Source organism: Mirounga angustirostris, unplaced genomic scaffold (genome assembly GCF_029215605.1).
Source record: "Mirounga angustirostris isolate CCGP_5_RB_7025 unplaced genomic scaffold, mMirAng1.0.hap1 SCAF_2, whole genome shotgun sequence".
NCBI classification, from domain to species: Eukaryota; Metazoa; Chordata; class Mammalia; order Carnivora; family Phocidae; genus Mirounga; species Mirounga angustirostris.
The window spans coordinates 155,233,936-155,252,787 of NW_026991710.1; the positions used below are offsets into that span (position 1 = coordinate 155,233,936).

Genomic DNA, 18,852 nt, shown 5'->3' on the forward strand with positions numbered 1-18,852 from the left:
GAGAGGAAATTGTTATACCCCACACAGAAAAGACACTGAAAGTGTCACAGAAAGACATAGACGACAGAGGAGTTTGCAGGGGCTGGAATGCCCATACTAACAGAATTAAACTCTTAAATATGGAGAGGCAGAAAAACAGGGTTTCTCGGGGCGCCTGGGTGGCTCAGTTGGTTGAGCGACTGCCTTCAGCTCAGGTCATGATCCTGGAGTCCCGGGATCGAGTCCCGCATCGGGCTCCCTCCTCGGCAGGGAGACTGCTTCTCCCTCTGACCCTCCTCCCTCTCATGCTCTCTGTCTCTCATTCTCTCTCTCTCAAATAAATAAATAAAATCTTTAAAAAAAAAAAAAAAGAAAAACAGGGTTTCTCAACCTCGGTTTAACATCCGAATTATCTGGGAGCTTGAAATACTATTGATCCCTTGCTCCTACCTTCCAGAAATTCAGATTTCATTGATCTGGGGTATGGCTTTGGGCACACATTAGGATTTTTAAATATTCTACATATGATTCTAACATACGGCCAAGGCAGAGAACCATTGCAAGAAGAGAGGTTAAAAATAAAGGCAAAAATAACTGGATCTCAAGTTTCACCTTATGAAGGTATGGCTCTAGAACTTGGAATATTAAACAGTCACCATGGAGATGGGCCTCAGAGAATTTTGGAAAGAAGATCCATTCCAGAACTTTCTTTTTCTATTTCTCCTATGTCTATAGCAGGGGAATTCCAACTTGGGGTGAATGAATCCCATGATATAGCATGAAAAATATTCCATGCATATATGCATGTGCTCTGTTCTAAGCAGAGGGTCCACAATTTTTGTCAGATTTTTAAAGAGGCCCATGGCCCAAAATATTAAGAACCACTGATTTGTTGGTGGGGGAAAGGTCATATGGAATGATTCATACTAAATAGTAAAAGTCCTTATGTTGATGGAATACAGGTCCTTTACGATTATTCCCTGTGCTCTTGGTTAAACAAGTATCACTCACAATCAAGTGTTGTCTTTTTATGAGATCTTACAGCCAGATGAAATGGGGTGAATACCACCTGTTCTGTCCAACAACTAGCAGCAAATGCTTTGGAAAAATGTCACTGGTGCAAAGCAAGTGTGGCTTTTCATCCTCCTTTCCCATTATTACTGAGCTAGAAATGCAAGGTCGCAATAATACAATGTATGTATTAGGATGTATGAGGATGACGATACTATAGTTGAGGGAACTGGAGTATGATGCAATAAAATGTGATCTCTTTCCATTTATTTACAAAGAGTTTCCACTCAAAAGTTGCTGCTGAGAATGTGACATTTCTCCCAACTGCTCACCGGAGACATGTTTTTGAAGAAAACAGAAGGGTGACTCCAAACCTTGCAGATGACATGCAGGCTACTTTGGTTTTACATGGAAGAGTCATCCCCAGTCTTCTTCATCCCTCTGCAGAAAGTCTGAGAGTACAGTCATGAAATACATGCCATCATATACCACCCCCATCAGCTGACACTCATCAAATGATTCCATGCTCAATACAAGTCCTACTGGTTACCAGAGGAGCTACTTCCTCCAGGTCACGCTTGGAGATGTGCTTTACAGCTTTGGATCTCAAAGGAAGAAGAATTTGCATGCCCTTCAATGTGAGCTTCTGGTCCTTCCAGAGAAATCAACTCTGAGGCCAAATCCAAGATGTTGATTACCTCCATTTTGTCACTCCAGCTCCTAAAAATTAATGGAAAGTGCTATGGTATTTGTGCATGTTTCTTTCATGTTTTTTTTTTAGTCAGCCCAAACTTTGCAGTTTGGAATTTCCCTGTTAAATCCTGAACTTTCTTGTGCAACTCAATGGCATGCACTTGCTGGGCCAGTGACTCACCAATTCTGACCAAGCAGACCTCTCCCCAGTACCTCTGTGGACAGCAGTGTTGCGGGATATGTTCTCCCCTGTCACCACACAGAATATCCTGGGGGACTGTGAAACCATATTACTGACCTTGTTTGCCTGTGTGACCAGAAGTCACATAGTGACAGAAACAAAGTACAGGGGATCAGGAAGGCAGACATGTGACACCCTTACCATCCTGGAAGTGCTGAACATGTTTCTGTGTCAGAAACATGATAGAACTGTCAAAAGTTGACTGAACGGCCTATAAGTTGTGAAATGTCACAGGGTTTTTTTTGTTGTTGTTTTTCAGTGATAATGTCATCGCAAAATTTTTCATCAAAATAGAAAAAGGAAACAAAGAATACCTATAAACACACTGGTGTAATTCAACAGATGACCACAGCACCTTCACTGTCCCATCCTCACTTGGCAGTTAAGAGATGCTGAATCTCTATAAGTTTCCCTTGGACTCTTCTCCCAGTTACTTGGCTTCTTTGCAAATGCCGGGCTACTGAACGGGAGGGAACTTGATGCAGTTAAAATAGACCTGCTTCCCTCCTCCACCCCAGGCTCCTCATCCCCCACCTGTACCCTGATATAACAGTTGAAGACCAAATCTTTGACTTGGGAGAGAGAGAAAAAATATTTATGGGGGCGTAGAAGTGACCTTTTGTCATTTGATTAGCAAGCTTCAAAGTGAAGAGGACCGAGGGGCCAGCCTGTCAGCATCAATCTAAAAGGTACATTCAACCATCACAGAAGCAAAATTGAACAATCCCAGCCAAGAGAGAATACCTAATCGGTGAAATGTAGATTGGGCCTGCCATTACCAAAGTAGAGTGTGTCCTTGAAGAAATACAAACCCCTGGGCTGCCTGGGTGGCTCAATTGGTTAAGCATCTGACTCTTGATTTTGGCTCAGGTAATGATCTCAGGACTGTGGGATCGAGCCCCATGTCAGGCTCCGTGCTCAGCGCTATGTCTGCTTGTCCCTCTCCCTTCCCCCGGCCCTTCCCCCTGCTTGTGTGTGCAGGCAAGCGCCTGCTCTCTCTCTCTCTTCTCAATAAATAAATAAATAAATAAAATCTTATTTAAAAAAATACAAAACCCTTCTTGTTTTTGTACCCCTAGTAACTTTAGCATTTTATGACATATGCACTTAAGGCTCAGATTAAATAAAATCGTACTTTATTCAGAGCCTGCCCCGATCCAGAAAGCAACCAGCTGGTGGTTGCCTGAGTAATGGATGACATTGTGTTGTTTCCCTGAAACAACTTATTTTAAGTTTGAAACTGTGCTATCTGCCTCTTAAGAAGTTGGTCGGTTCAGAAAAAAAAAAATACACGTCAAAAATCTTATTTTGAACAGAAAGAGGTATGCAATATATATTTATTTCTTTAAAAAAATGTGTTCCTCTCTAACTTCTCTAAACACATGATAACAAAAATCTCAGTTTAAAGGGTGCATGATTACTACTCGCCTGAGGCACACTTTGTTTAAATCAAGCTCTATATATTCACCTTATATCAGCCCTGTAAACTCCTCTGATGATCTGCAGGCTTTTGAAACAGTCGAAGTGATATACCAAATCATACTACGTGAGAATTGTTAGAAATATCTAATGGTGAGGCCTACGTTTTGTTCCTGCACCAGAATCATCTGGAAAAATTTCCTCTTTTTTTTTTTTTTAAGCTACAAAGCTAGCTCAGAACTTTTGAATCATTCAGGAGTGGAGTCCAGGAAGGGAATCTATATCTTTTAAAATCCCAGTGCAATTCTGCTGTGGGCCATTGGAGAACCAGGATTTGAGAATGGCTAATTTAGTCCACTGACCCCAGTGAACCAACCTCATACCAATGAAGAATGTGCAGCCCAGGACGGTCCCAAGGCAATCACTCAACACATGTGTATGGAGGGCCTGCAATGTGCCAGACACTATTCCAGCTGCAGAGGTTATATTAGCAAATAGAATAGGCAAAAATCCACTAGTTCAAGGGCTAGTTCAAAGCAACTGATGAAACAGTTATTATGTACCTACGATGTACTTTGTTAAGCTAAGTTCTGGAAATACAAAGATAAAAGCAGCATTGTCCCTGCCTTCAAGGAGCTTATAGACTAGTGAGAGATGAGTATGGAACCAGGTAATTACAACATAGTAAGAAAAATCCTCGGTAGTAGAGATACACACCAGGCAAGACAAAAACAGTAGTGGGAACAGGGAGGTCTAGAGGCCACACACCAGGCAAGACAAAAACAGTAGTGGGAACAGGGAGGTCTAGAGGCCATTTCTTTTGCCTGCGCTGCTTTTAACTTCACTGTCTATTTTTATGTAGTTTTATTATTCTGTTAGTACAGTATTTAGTTAGTCATTTGGGAGCTGCTAATAAGATGTTCGCCTGGAATGCTGATTTATGTTTTTGGCGTGACTGAGGGAATGAGGCCTATATGATTAAACTACAATATAACTGCATAAAATTAAATGCTAAGCTGGTAAGGTACTGATAAAAAGTGCCATTAAGGGGTAGGCAAATAGTAGCGTGGGTTGGACTGATGGGGGTGTGGGTGGGTGTCTAAGATGGGCGGGGTAGGGAAATGAGCTTTTTTACATATTTACAACTCTCTAAGCACTTCACACCTGCTACTTTGTTAAATCCTCATTGGAGCCTTCAAAGCAGTTATTATTACCAACCCAACCCCTCCTGTTATAGAGGAAGATAGGGAAGTTCAGAGAGGCTGTGTAACTTGCCCAAGGTCACACAGCGCAAATTCAGTCCTCAAGGACTACCTACCTTAGGATTTTCCTACTTCACCCCCAGGGGCCCTGCACTGCATTCACGAGGTGCAGGGGCAGGACTGAGACCCCTTTTCTGGTGGAACAAAACTGTAAGTGCTACCCTGGGCGCTTGATTATCCACTGGATGGTGCACTAGAAAGGAACGTGAAACACGCAGGGTTACCCTGAACCTCTAAGCGCGGAACCCGCCTGGGCGTTCTAGTCCTCACCCGGGGTTCCTTGGGCCAGAGGAAAGCATTGTTTGAGGAACCAGGCGCCCGCGATGGATGGCCGGGGTGAGATAAGATTGCTGACGACTGCTGAGAAGCTGCTGCAGGGGCCTGCTCCATTCAAGCAGGAAAATGTGTCACTTCCTCTAGGCTCCTAGATCATTTCTCCGCGGGGGAGGCGGGGGAGGGACCCGCGCCTCGAAAGAATTTAGAATGGGTCCGGGCGGGGTGAGCGGAAGGCCAGTCCGAGTGGAAGGGTAGGCTTTAACCGGCTCTGGCTACACCCTTTTTAAAAGCCCCAGCATATTTTTACTTCTTGGCTCATTCTCAGCCTACCCTCCTGTGTCCTCATTCTTTTTTTAATTCAGTGCTGGAATCTCAGCACATTTACTCCTCCCCCACCTCCTTCTCCTGTGCAAAATCTCGCTCCTCAATCTTTGCTGCATCTATTTTTCTGCAAAGCTGAAGCATTCAGAGCGGGCTGAATGCTTTTTCCCCTCGACACAGCCCCACCCAATAGAAATGTACACACACACACACACACACACACACGCACACACGGCACCGAGTGCCTGCTTCCCACAGAATAGTTATTTGAAAGAGTCCTGGCTTCGCTCTCGGCCGCACTCAGTTATTTCTCTCTTACTGTCTCATTGGAAAAGTCATGGAAGGAAAGGGAAAAGTGGGGTTAATGCTACACCAGTTTCAGCTCGTAATGGAGCGACAGTACAGACAGTCCCCGGCTTACAGTGGTTCGACTTAACATTTTTCCGCCGTATGATGCTGCGAAAGCAACGCGTATTCGGTAGAAACCATACTTAGAGTTTCGAATTTGGATCTTTTCCCGGGCCAGCAACGTGCCCCACGATCGCGTCTTGCGATGCGGCGCGGTGGCCGCGGACTGGTAGCTGCCAGTCCGCCACGCCATCGAGAGGGTGAGCGACTGACAGACTTCCAACCGCTCTGTACCCAGAGAGCCGCTCAGTTTTTCATTTTCAGTACAGTGTTCAATGACATGAGCTCATCAACACTCTGTTATCAAACAGGCTTTGCCTGAGATGATTCTGCCCAACTCTAGGCTAATGTCAGTCAGCGTTCTGAGCACGTTTAAGGTCAACTAGGCTGAACCCTGATGGTCAGTCCGTTAGGAGCATCGAAGGCATTTCGGCTTGAGGGTATTTTCAACGTATGATGGGTTTACCCGGACATAACTCCATCGTCAGTGGAGGAAGATCTGCATTTTAGAAATGGAGAGCTTATTGTGTTTTTCTTTCTGCAGATGAGAAAACTGGGCCTCACAGAAATGGGATGACTTACTCCAAGCCTCACAGCTGGTCAGGAGCAGAACCCAGCCTCGGCTTGAGTGCCCTCTGGGGTTTTGGCACTGTGGCTACCGAATGGGCCAGAGGTGGCTTCCTCCTGAGCTGTTCCCAGAGGCCACAGCTCTCCTTCGTTCTGTAATTCACTATGGGTGCATAATTGCACCACTAGGGCTTGTGTGGGCATTTAAGGATCTTCTTTAACCGCACCTTCAATCACTTCTCTCCTCAAACATCCCTGAAAGCCGGGCTTGCTGGCTCCGATGCATGGTGAGTTTCACCAGCAGTGACTCCACTAACCTCTCCCGCTCTGAAGCCGCCTAGATTTTGGCAACCACCAGTTTCCCTATTTGCCTTGTTCCTTATTTGGAAGCAGCTGAGCTTTCCCCATAACATGTTGGGACAGTTCTAATTGGCAAGGTGTGTGTCAACACTTCCAAACTCACCAACCAGCTTACATTGTTCACCTCTCAGAGTGGTTCCAGGGGAGAAGCCGGTTCCTTTCCCAGCTCTTGCTCGATGCCACACACACCCAACCCACAGGATCAGAAGGGCTTGTGCAGGGAGAATTTCCTGTTCTGCTGACTCATCTCCTGCAATGAGATGGAAGGCAAGCTTATATTTTCTTTTCCAGCTTTTAAAGGCAAATGGGATGCTTCTGAGTTCAGACCTCTTTGAGATGAGATCACGTACAGGCAACACCTGGCCCATAACACTAAATAAATGAGAATCGAGTGCATCTATGATGGCCCAAATAGCCGACTCAGAGTGGTGGGCACTGTGGAGGGATAGGGCACAAGGCTGGCTCTGTCTGGGTGCAACACAGCTAAGGGGTTGTGAGCTTTCAGTTTGGAGGGAGGCTGTTGGCCAGGAGGATGGTTTGAAGGGGGCATGCCCGGATTTCACTTGCCACGGGGTAACAATGCAGCAATCAGACTTAATATCCCATATGCTTTCTGACAGAGAACAAAGGCATTCCACTTCTGGCCAAACCTAAATCGAGGGAAGGATGATTCAACTCAGTGTAGGGAACAGCAGGAAATCCGTCAATAGCATTTACATTTGGGAGGCAATCAAGCCAGATTTTTGCCAAGATTGGAATTAAGGGAAAAAAGGGATTTGGATAAGATTTGTTCATTTCAATGTATGTACATTTTACCTTAAAATATATAGAGAGATATAGATATATAAAATAATGGAGTAGGAGGTGGGAGTGATAGTACATGGGAGTCTATTATAATAGTCTATTTATTTTATAAATGCTTGAATTTTTCGTAATAAAAACATTTTAAACACTTGGATCCTATTTTTGACTCTAATTTACAATGTTTCCTTTATGATCTTTATTTCTATACTTCAAAATCTTCATCTGTAGTATAGGGATACCTGAATGTATCACTTCTTGGTTCACGGATGTTTGGAGTATTTGTGAAATCATGTTTTGGGAAGTACTTTGTAAATTATAATGTTCTATTGAAATGTGGTGATTACTTTATCATAATAAAGATAATATATACACATAATAAAAAAAATTCAAGCCATACAAAAGGTATGACACGAGAGTTTCCCTCTCCCAGCACTCTCCTCCAGAAGCAATTACTCTTACAGAAATTCTATAGGTATGAAATTTCATATGTTCATGTAAGTAACTTGAAACTTCTAGGCCAAGAGGTCTCAGACTTTAGGAAAGATTGGCTAAGGTGCAGCTCAGAACTCCACCTTTCCAACCAGCCATTTAAGGACATAGGAATCCCCTGAAGATCTTGTTGAAATGCAGATTCTAGTCAGTATGTCAGGGGTGGGACCTGAGACTCTACATTCTGACCCGCTCCCACATGCTGCCGATCCAGGACCACACTTGGACTATCAAGGCTCTGTAAATTTCTACTCTGCCTGGAAAACTCCTTAGGTTTATTTCAAACACTTGCAGTGAAGGCGAAACACTTAGAATTTAAGAAGCAATATTGAGAAATGCCCTGAAATAGACAAACGTCCCTTCTAAAACCAATCAGAGCTGCATCGCTCTGGTCCTGAGCACCAGTGAACAGCCCCTTGAGGAGGGCATGTTCTTATAAGATCATTTCTTCTCGGCTCTAGAATCTAGAGCAAAAATAAAATCCTCTGTGCCACCCACAGCTGGTGCCTCCCAGGTGTCAAATCACATTTTTGTATTGACGTATACCCCCCCAGTTTTATCACTTCACTGCCTTTTGTCGATGACAACTGATCTCAAAAGATCTTTTGAGCTTTTAGTCTCAGCTTTTCGTGGACTAAAGTTGAACTAACAGGTAAGGTTTTTACAAATTTGTATTGGGCCCTTTTGCAAGGAGGGAAGAGGGTCATTTGGCATACATATTAACTAAAGTTTTGGGAAATATTACAAACAGCACTTTTTTTTAATATTTGGAAGAACACTTATGAAGTAGTCCAAATTACATCACAGTGGCATAAAAATTTTTTTGAGCTGAAGACATTTGAGAATCAACATATGCAGAAAGAAGCTTTGTCTGACTGCTCCCCCCTCCCCACCCCCACCACACACACTTATCTGACTAAAAGCAGAAACTCCTCGGAATGAGACTGTCATAATTCCCCTCTTCTGGGCAGTTTTACTCCCATGAAAGATACCTAGGATGAAATGATCATAAATCCCCTCTCCAGGGAAGTTTCTTGCCCCAAAGAAGATAAAGAAGACCACTCACACTTGCATAAACAAACATTATCACAAACTATCTTATCTCCCTTTTTTTTTCTGCTAAAAGCCCATTTGTTTTTCCCAAAGAAACCATTTGTTCTTCCCATAGGAGCTTTTTCCTACCCCTTCCTTTTCCCCTGTTAAGTTAGGTGTGTAAATCCTTAGTTTTAGTTGTTGAGCTGAATCGCTTTCTTTGTGAGCTCCCAAATACCTATGTAAATAAACAATATCTTTTCTCTCTCTCGCCCATCTGGCTTTTGGCAATTTAATTCACAGGCCCCAAGTACCAAACCCAAGAGGGTAGAGGAAAGGTTTTTCCTTTGCAACCCCTATATGATTCATATATGATGGAAAACTCTTGATGGAGAACATGTATTACTTCATTTCTATTTAAAATTTTTTCTTAAATTATGATGAAATGCGTATAACATAAAATGTACCATCATAATCAATTTTATGAGCATAATTCAGTATTCTTAAGTGTATTCACATCATGGTGCAACCAATCTCCAGAACATTTTCATCTTGCAAAATGGAAACTCTGTATCCATTAAGCAACCACTTCCCATTCTCCCCTCCCCCCAGCTCCTGGCTACCACCATTCTACCTTCTACGTCTGTTGACCGCTCTAGATACCTCGTGTGAGTGGAATCATACAGTATTTGCCTTTTTGTGACTGGCTTATTTCACTTAGCATCATGTTCTCAAGGTTTATCCATCTGTATGAATTTTTTAAACAAAATGAATATTCATTCATAGAGATATTCCAGAGTCACTGTTCCATGAAGCTTCTTATTGTCAGATTTTATTTTCGTGGGGATAAGTCTGAGCTTCCGTGTGTGTGCGCGCACGCGCCTGTGTGCATTTGCACATGTGCACACTTTGTGCCTGTCTGTCTGGCTTGTTCTATTTTTCTAGTCAAGGCTGGTGCCTCACCATCTGAAAGGCTCGAAGTGATTCGTGTCATTTTACCTCACACTATTCCTGTTAAGTCATGAAGCCAAAATAAACAGACATTTCAGGAACAGTAAGTCGTTGGTCGAAAGTCAGATTCCAGGGCTGTTTTGTTTATGGTTCCGTTGGCTCTAGCACTGTTCTAGGGGAGATAAGTCTGGGTTGTAAGCTCTGACAGGGTCAGCTTTCTGGTGGTGTGTGTCCTAGGGTGACAGCCCCCATCTAGCACCCACCACCCTCTTGATTCATAAAGGGGTGCATAATCACAGGAGGGCTATCTATAAAATCAGTCAAGGCTGTGTCCTGTGGGTTTTGGGACAGTGGCATCATCTCTACAATTAAGGACACATTCATGTCCCTGGCTTCCTCCCAAATATCCTTCAATTCCTGCCAGAAGGGGCTGAGAAAAATGAGGCTCCATCTTCCTGGAAATGGTTTTATTTTTATCACTCTGAATGCTAATCCTCTGAGGCGGCAAGGCCAGAGGTCCCCCAGAGGGGACTGTAGTGGAGGGTGGTGAGAGAGGAGGGAACCTGAATTCCAGCCCTGGCACTGCCACTCGTGTCCCCAGTAGAAACCCACGGGGACATGCTGGACACATGGTAGACGCTCAACAATGACCTACTATGAGTGAATTTTCCCATGTGACCTTGGACAAACCAGTTAACCTCCCCAGTCTTCCATTTTCTTTCTGTCAGACCAGATGAAATAACGGGGTGGAATGAGCTGTTTTTCCTCTCAGCTTGAGTATTCTTTGATTTGAGAAAGAACTTTCTAAATTTAACTGTTATCACTTCTATGTCAGCATGTTCAGGGTAGGGATAAATTCCAAGAGAACAGTTTTAAGAATTTATCTTCCCCGAGAAATAAAATTGTTTTTCTCCTTAAGGTAACACTTTGGTGTTGAGGGTTGGGTGGGGAAGAGGAGCAGAATTTTGGAGATTAATTATCAGCCTAGCGTAAGCGTCTAGAGATAATTGCTTGTCACTGCCTCAGGTCATCATTTGGGATATCAGGAATATCTTGTTAAGAAAGACAGATAGACGTTCTATTTTTTTTTTTTTTTGAAAGATGTTTTATTTTGGGATGCCTGGGTGGCTCAGTCGGTTGGGCATCTGCGTTCAGCTCGGGTTGTGATCCCAGAGTCCTGGGATCGAGTCCCGCGTCATGCTCCTTGCTCAGCGAGGAGCCTGCTTCTCCCTCTGCTTGCCGCTCCCCCAGTTTGTGCTCTCTCTCTCCCTCCTCCCCAACAAATAAATAAATAAATAAAATCTTAAAAAAAAATTTGTTTTAAAAGAAAGATGTTCTAATCTAAAACTCTCCAAAAGAGAGGAATCAATAATCAAACTATCCAAATTACCCAACGAAGATAATATATGATTACATGCATCTGGAAAGACCACCATGACTTTTACAGCTTATTATTTTTTTTAAGATTTTATTTATTTATTTGACAGAGAGACAGAGAGATAGCACAAGTAGGCAGAGCGGCAGGCAGAGGGAGAGGGAGAAGCAGGCTCTCCGCTGAGCAGGGAGCCCAACGCGGGGCTCGATCCCAGGACCCTGAGATCATGACCTGAGCCGAAGGCAGACGCTTAACGACTGAGCCACCCAGGCACCCACTTTTACAGCTTATTAAATATATAAGTTATGCAGGATTTTGATCAATTTGTGCTTAAAGCAATTTGCTTTTGAAGCAAAAAAAAAAGCAGAGCAAAGCAAAAATGAGGAAATCTGTGATAGGCAAAGTTTTCTAGCTCTTTCTGTGAAGTGCTGGGTAATTTCCCACTCCTGCTGACATCTAACAGGACAATGAGACAGCCTGCTGTGGTCGTATTTTACAGGACTATTTTCAATATAGGCAGGTTCGGTATAAAATGAAAGTATAGTAGTAGTGTTGCTCAAAGTAATGTTATTTCACCCCTGGAAAAGAGTGTGTACTTGTTACCAAACCCTAAGGAAGATACAATGAAGCTGGGAGTAAAGCCACTTGGGAGCCCTGATTTGAGCACTATCGTTTTCTGCTTAATTATCAAGTGATTTCATTATTTAAAAGCTACCGAAGGAGGCACAGAATCTTGTTGGACAGCCACCTGGCACAGAGCACTCATCTGGGGGAGGGAGTCTGACTGACGGTGACTGGGAGACTGGAGTTGGGGTTGAGAAATAGAATATACTTTTTATACTTGAATTTTCAAACCCGTGTGCATATAGCACATTTTCCATTTTCACAAGTACATCATTACTCAAGCTGTCAGGATAAACTTTGGCCTAAACACATGGACCAAACTGTCAACAGGCTAACATGTTATAAAGCATAATAAAGTTGTATAGAATAAAAGTTGAAAAAGGCATCATGGCATGGTGAAAACAATATTAGAATAGCAGTCAAGAGGGACGCTACTCCTGTCTAGTTTGCTCATCTCGACAGGTGATTTCTCTTTTTTGGTTCCCAAATGCCCCATGGGATAAGAGGGGGTTCATCATCTAGGTCAGTGGTGCTCAATCCTGGCTCTAGTAGAAAAATAGCTTTAAAAAATGGTGTTGTTTGGATCCCACTCCTTCCTCATAGATTCTGACTTAATTGACCTGAAGACGTTGGCCTATCAGTGATTCTCAACTTTTTGTTTTCATTATCTCTCCCCTAAGATCCTTTTTAAAGATATATTTTCCTAATTGCCCTCTCCCATAAAAATTGACCACCACCAGATATACCATAGATCTGTTCCATGTGCTGTATGTATGTCTGTATTTTATGCATGAAAAGAGTCAGGTGCTTTTTTGCTTCTGTTGCAAATTCATGATCTAGATGAACTTTGAGGTCCCTTATAAGTTTAAGAATTATATAACTTTCTAAATTTAACTTATCTGAAATGATGGAAGCAAGAAATGAGAGAGAGGATATGCCACCCTGCATATTCCAACATCATCTCTGACATCCAGGGGTACAACAGCTGAATGCTGTCCATGCCCTGTTGGGTTAGACCAGCCTTGGTCATTCCAGACATTACACTCAGTGAAGGGAGCAGACAGAGGGGCAATTTCAAACAAATATCGAGAAGATCCATCCCCGCTTGTGGGAAGATTCCTGATTACTAGAGCTGGGTGTGGTGGGTGGGACTGCCACACAGGAGTGATCTGCCACCTCGGGGAGTGGTCGAACACAAGCCAGATGCGAAAACAAATCCCAGAACTTGCTGGGAGTTTGAACTAAATTACCTTGAAGAGCCCTTTTAAACACAATTCTATGCCGACGCAAGCGCGAGTCATTGGAATGAATGATAAAGCAATCTCCCCGCCCCTGGACTTCCATGGCAGGTGGATGTGTGTGAGGTGGTACTAGCCGCCTCCCCTTGTACTTAGTGTCATTTATAAACATGTGTATGGTCCCCTCACTAATAAAAGGGGCTTAAGAAATGTGCCGCGGACGCCCATTTAAGAAGCAAGACAAAAACCAGCAATAGTACTCAAAGAATCTGGAATGACTTCCAGTAAAATGTTTTATTTTTTTTTTTAAAGATTTTATTTATTTATTTGACAGAGAGAGACACAGAGAGAGAGGGAACACAAGCAGGGGGAGTGGGAGAGGGAGAAGCAGGCTTCCCCGCAGAGCAGGGAGCCCGATGCGGGACTCGATCCCAGGACCCTGGGATCATGACCTGAGCCGAAGGCAGACGCCCAACGACTGAGCCACCCAGGCGCCCCCAGTAAAATGTTTTAAATTAAGTCCTTTCATTCTGAGAGAACCTATTACATGCAGGCTGGACCCTCCCCCCTCCCCCCAAGAGCGTTTGTTTGCTTTCACAACAACACAAGACTCAGAAAAACCTAAAAGTTCTAGACATGGATTTGTAGAATACAGAGCCCTAATTTGAAAAATCAGGCTTGATGTGAGGTGCTTACAATGCCATCATTTGTGGACACTGATCCTGAATGCTGGGGTTTCCTTCCCCTCTGGCTAGAGTAGCTCTACGTTCCTTACCTCACTTTCATGTGAATGTACCGGTGAACACATTTTTGCTCTAAAGTTGAAGATTCAGGGTCAAAGGAGACAGTGAGAAGTAGAAGGGAGATGTCAACCTACAAAATAAAAAGTAGCAAGCAAACAACGATAACAATACATTTGGAAACCCAGGGTGGCTTGTGTGCCCTCAAGGGTCTTACAATACAGTTGGTAAATCAGATCATTTTTATGAAAAGCTAAGTGGTAATATAAGGTATTATTAAATAGGAAGTACAGATAATGAGGAACTTAGAGGTGGGAGTGTTCCCTGAGATCTGGTGTCAGAGACATTGAGGAATGACGGGGGTGGAAATATCTGCATATATATAAGGCAGGAATAAAAGCTAGCTGGAGATTGAAAAGGAACGAAGTAAATTAATTGGGTTGAACTATTCAAGAGAAGTTTAGAAGTTTCTTCTCTTAAGTCTGGTCCTTCAAGCTCCTGCTTCTGGAGCTGTTCCTCTGCCTAATAGTACAAGTCCAGAAGAAGATGATGTGGTGTCTGCACAAAGGTACCTGGGCACCTTTGATGGCCTCCAGATGCAGATGGAAAGAACTCCAATGCTCAAAATGAGAGTCATTAGCAACTTGGTGGTGGGCAAAATCCAGGACATGTAGCCGGTCTTGGGGCTAAATGTGAGTGGGCAATTGGATGTATCTCTTCTAACACTGATGTATGCACTTCACTGTGAAGGGTCCATTGTTCACTTGGCCAGCACAATGATGGGGAAGCCAGTAGGGACAAAACATCATGTGTCACCTATGGAATCAAGAATTGATTGACATGGTGTGGAAGGATACTGACTATGCCATCCAGAAGGCGTTCAAGTATGGAGTGATGTGACCCCCTGAAATTCAGACAGATGAGATGGGGTGAGGCTGACATTATGATATATTTCACACAATGAGTTCATAGGGACTCCAGTCCTTTTGATGGCATCACCCATGCTTCTGGACCCTGAGCTGGTATTGGAGGAGACTTGCATTTTGATGAGGCTGAAATCTAGATTAAATACACCAAAGGCATAAACTTGTTTCTTTTTTTTTTTTTTAAAGATTTTATTTATTTATTTGAGAGAGAGAGCGGGGGAGAAACAGCATGAGAGGGGATAGGGTCAGAGGGAGAAGCAGGCTCCCCGCTGAGCCGGGAGCCCGACGTGGGACTCGATCCCAGGACTCCGGGATCATGACCTGAGCCGAAGGCAGTCGCTCAACCAACTGAGCCACCCAGGCGCCCCCATAAACTTGTTTTTCCTTGCTGTTCATGAGCCTAGCCGTTCCAAAGATCCAAAGGCTATCACATTCTCCCTCTACACTTATGTTGACTTCAACGGATTTTTGCCTCTCTAACGATGACATCTGTGACGTTCAGTTTTTCTGAGGAGAGTCGTAAAAGCACCAGTCTATGTCACATCCTTACACTATGGAACCAGCCACCTGTGGCCCCAGTTTGAATGCTGAAACTATCACCACACCTGGAGGAAAAATCTCTTTCTTTAAAGGTGGTGTTTTTGGTGGAAGCTTCCCAAGCTATCAAGCCCCTTATGAAACTGGAGCCAGGAGTCAAGTTTTTCTTTATAAAGATGACAAGTGCTGGTTAATCAGTGATTTCAGACCACAGCCAAACTATCCCAAGAGCACACATTGTCTGGGCTTCCCTGACTCTGGAAAAGATTGCTGCTGCTGTTTTTAATCCATTAATCTACAAGCCCTTTCTCTTTGTGCATAAAAAATATGGGAGGTGAGGGTGCCTGGATGGCTCAGTTGGTTAAGCGACTGCCTTCGGCTCAGGTCATGATCCTGGAGTCCCGGGATCGAGTCCCACATCGGGCTCCCTGCTCGGCGGGGAGCCTGCTTCTCCCTCTGACCCTCCCGACCCTCCCCCCTCTCATGCTCTCTCTCTCTCAGTCTCTCTCTGTCAAATAAATAAATAAAATCTTAAAAAAAAAAAAATATGGGAGGTGAGGTGAGAGGAGACCATCTGTGGACCTTGGTTATTCCACCTTGATTACTGAGAGATTTCCAGGAATTGGACCTACTCCAAAGGATACAACTGTTTCTTCCAAGGATGTAATCAACTTGAATCTGACAAGCCATCCAACCACATCGCCAAAGGCTGGGAAGCCATAGTGGGTCTGGTTGTTGGGAATGGTGTAACTAATGCTGTGCATCAATTTACTTCATCTAATTACATTTTTACTGCATGTGGGCCTTGTGCCTAGTGTGCCTTTATGTAGTGGTATCTTCAAATAATAAGGTAATATCTATATAGAGACCATAGATTAATAATTATGAAAAATATGAAATTTTCATAACATTTTTCAATTTTGAAAACCCCTCCAGGATATAGTCTCTTCATTTGCAATTTTTCCTGTTAAGTTTGAAAATAGAGACCATCAAAGGCCAAGAGGATACCTTTTGGAGAATACTAAGTAAGTTAGTTCTTAAGAGCTTTTGGCAGAGAAATTATAATTATCCCTCTCTGACTTGTCAAAAATTAAGGAGTGATGTTTCAATGACCATTACATTTTTCAACAAGGGCATCATTTTAATTAAGATTAATTACAAAGAGGTGACCGGCTGGCTCAGTCTGAAGAGCATGTGACTCTTCATCTCGGGGTTGTGAGTTTGGGCCCCACGTTGGGTGTAGAGATTAGTTAAATAATAATAATAATAATAATAATAATAATAGTAAATACAGAACACATCTTGGAACTGAAGAAAAGTGGCAATTGTGTAAACTAATCTAATTTTATTATTTTTCAGGACTGACTCTCTTAATGTTACATATAAAGTATACATAAATTAAAACTTTGAAAGAAAAAACACCCCACTGGATCAGTGTTCTGTTTGGATCCCCTAATCTTGTCAACATCCCCCCGGCTTTGACCTCTTTGGATTCCCAGTTCGCCTCTTGTAGCCTCAGCCCCACAATGGCCAGCTTTGGCCTTTTCTGGCAGACAGCTCCCAGTGAGGTTCTCCCAGGACACACCTCCACGACCATCTCCCCTGTGAGGCAGTGGCAGGAAGCAACTGGGTTTTGGCCTTGTGGGTAGGTTAAGACTTAAGCAGTTGTGGTGATCACAGTAGGGCATTTCATGCAGGGGCCATGATCTAAAGAAGATGCAGAATGGAAAATGCGAAAGGCGTTTGGGGGGCTCTCTGTTGGTCAGCTCATCTGGAACAGATGGTTTGCAGCATGGAACACTGAAGTAAGACTGGAGCTCAGAGTTCTACCAATGGAAACTTCTAGATGCCAAGCCGAGGACTGAACTCAAGGCCCTTAAGACCCAAAGGTACAACAGAATTGATTCTCAACCTCTAGGTACTGTAAAGAAATAAAACTCTGGGGGAGGGAAAGGAGGGTGAACTGTTGACATCCAGGTCCCCTTCCTACTTGCTGAATCTTTTTGCCCAGTTTTGTAGTCAGACCCTTTGGAAAGGAAAGGAGCATAAATCTGGTATGTTTAATCAGTTCTCCTAATGTGGGTGGCAAACCCACATGTCACCAAGTTTATATAATCATAGACAGAAAGAGAAAGGGCCTTAAAGTCCTTATATACCACACCTCATCCATTGTTTAAATCCTGCAACATCAACAGCAGGGCATGGGGCCTAGACTTGAACCAGTGCTGGCTAGCTCCTGACTTCTCAGAGCAAACTTCACCTTCATCCATCTCGGCTAATTCAGCCTCCCCTGGGTCACACAGAGTACTGCTGATCCCTTTCCCACACAGGTCCCCCCCATGGTTCTCTTCCCTTCCCCCTTGCTTTCCTAATTTGAGCATCCCCAGGTGTCCTTGCAATTTCTTTCTTTATAAAGAATAATGTTTTATGGGTAAAGACTAAAGAAAACATTTATATAGTTTTTTTTTTTTAAGTTTTGTGAGCTGTAATGTACATACCTTAAAATCCACCCCTGGTCATTTCAAATATTCCCTTGTGCCAATTGCACAATTTGCACAATTAATCCCCATTCCCACCCCCAGCTCTAGGCAACCTCTGATCTGCTTTCCATATCTGTAATTCAGGGGTTTTTTAAGAGTTGCTTTTTATATAAAATTTTTTTTTCTATCAGCCATCTGAGAGCCCATGAAACAGTTATGTATTATAGAGCATTCCTTTAAGATAGCCTTAAAAAAATTTTTTTTTTGCCTATAGATGCAGATAGAGTTAATAACAATTCATGAATGATTGTTCCAGGATGGGTTATTATACAATTTATCTTCCTAATCATTAAAGAGTCATCCAAATAGTACAACCAGAGGCTCTCCCAAAATTTCCCCTGGAGCTATGGTCCAAATATAGAGTACTGAATGGCCTATTGATCCACCCAGCATGGCACTTCCTAAGGTTTTGATGCCTTGCCTGGGGTCATGGGATGAGGTGGCGATGGAGTGCCATGAGCCCTGGCTCTGCTCTCCATGTTCATCTCGCAGACCCTCCAAGCTCCAGCCTGCCATTGTTTGCACCCTCCAGCCTGCAAGGAACACCTTGCCTCCTCTCCCCTGACCCGAATCCAACCCCTCTTTGAGATCCAGCCCAGGTCTCTGATGTCTTCACTGACCACACACTCCAAGACCTTGCTATGCTCCAATACCACATATTTCAGCTGCTCATGACATCGTCTATAACCATAAACGGCTTGGGAGTCTGACCTCGTCATTAAACCTCCCTCACAGTTCCCACAGTGTTAGACAAATGTCTAACTTGGCCCCTGTCCTGACAATTGGCCCCTGCCCCCCGGCCCCTGATTTTTCTCCCTCCTTTGAGCCCCTCTAGGTCTTTGAACTTCTGCCTTATTTCATCGCCTTTTGAGTGCTTCATTATATTGCCAGTGTCCTGTGGGCAGTCGCTCACTCATCTGCAAGTTCTCCTTTGGGGCCTGACAGAGTGCCTTGTACATAATAATAACAGTAAAATACCAACCACCCACATTTGCATATTGCTTTGCAGTTTGGGAAGTGCTTTTATATCTCTCTGCGATTTGACCCCATGCAATCCCG

The 18,852-nt window shown here is 43.5% G+C and overlaps 1 pseudogene; it reads left to right on the top strand.

Annotated features, from left to right (window-relative positions):
* Window positions 1–10,649: 10,649 nt before the first annotated feature.
* On the top strand, window positions 10,650–14,853 carry LOC123847779 (macrophage metalloelastase-like; annotated as a pseudogene).
* The last annotated feature ends 3,999 nt before the right edge of the window (window positions 14,854–18,852 follow it).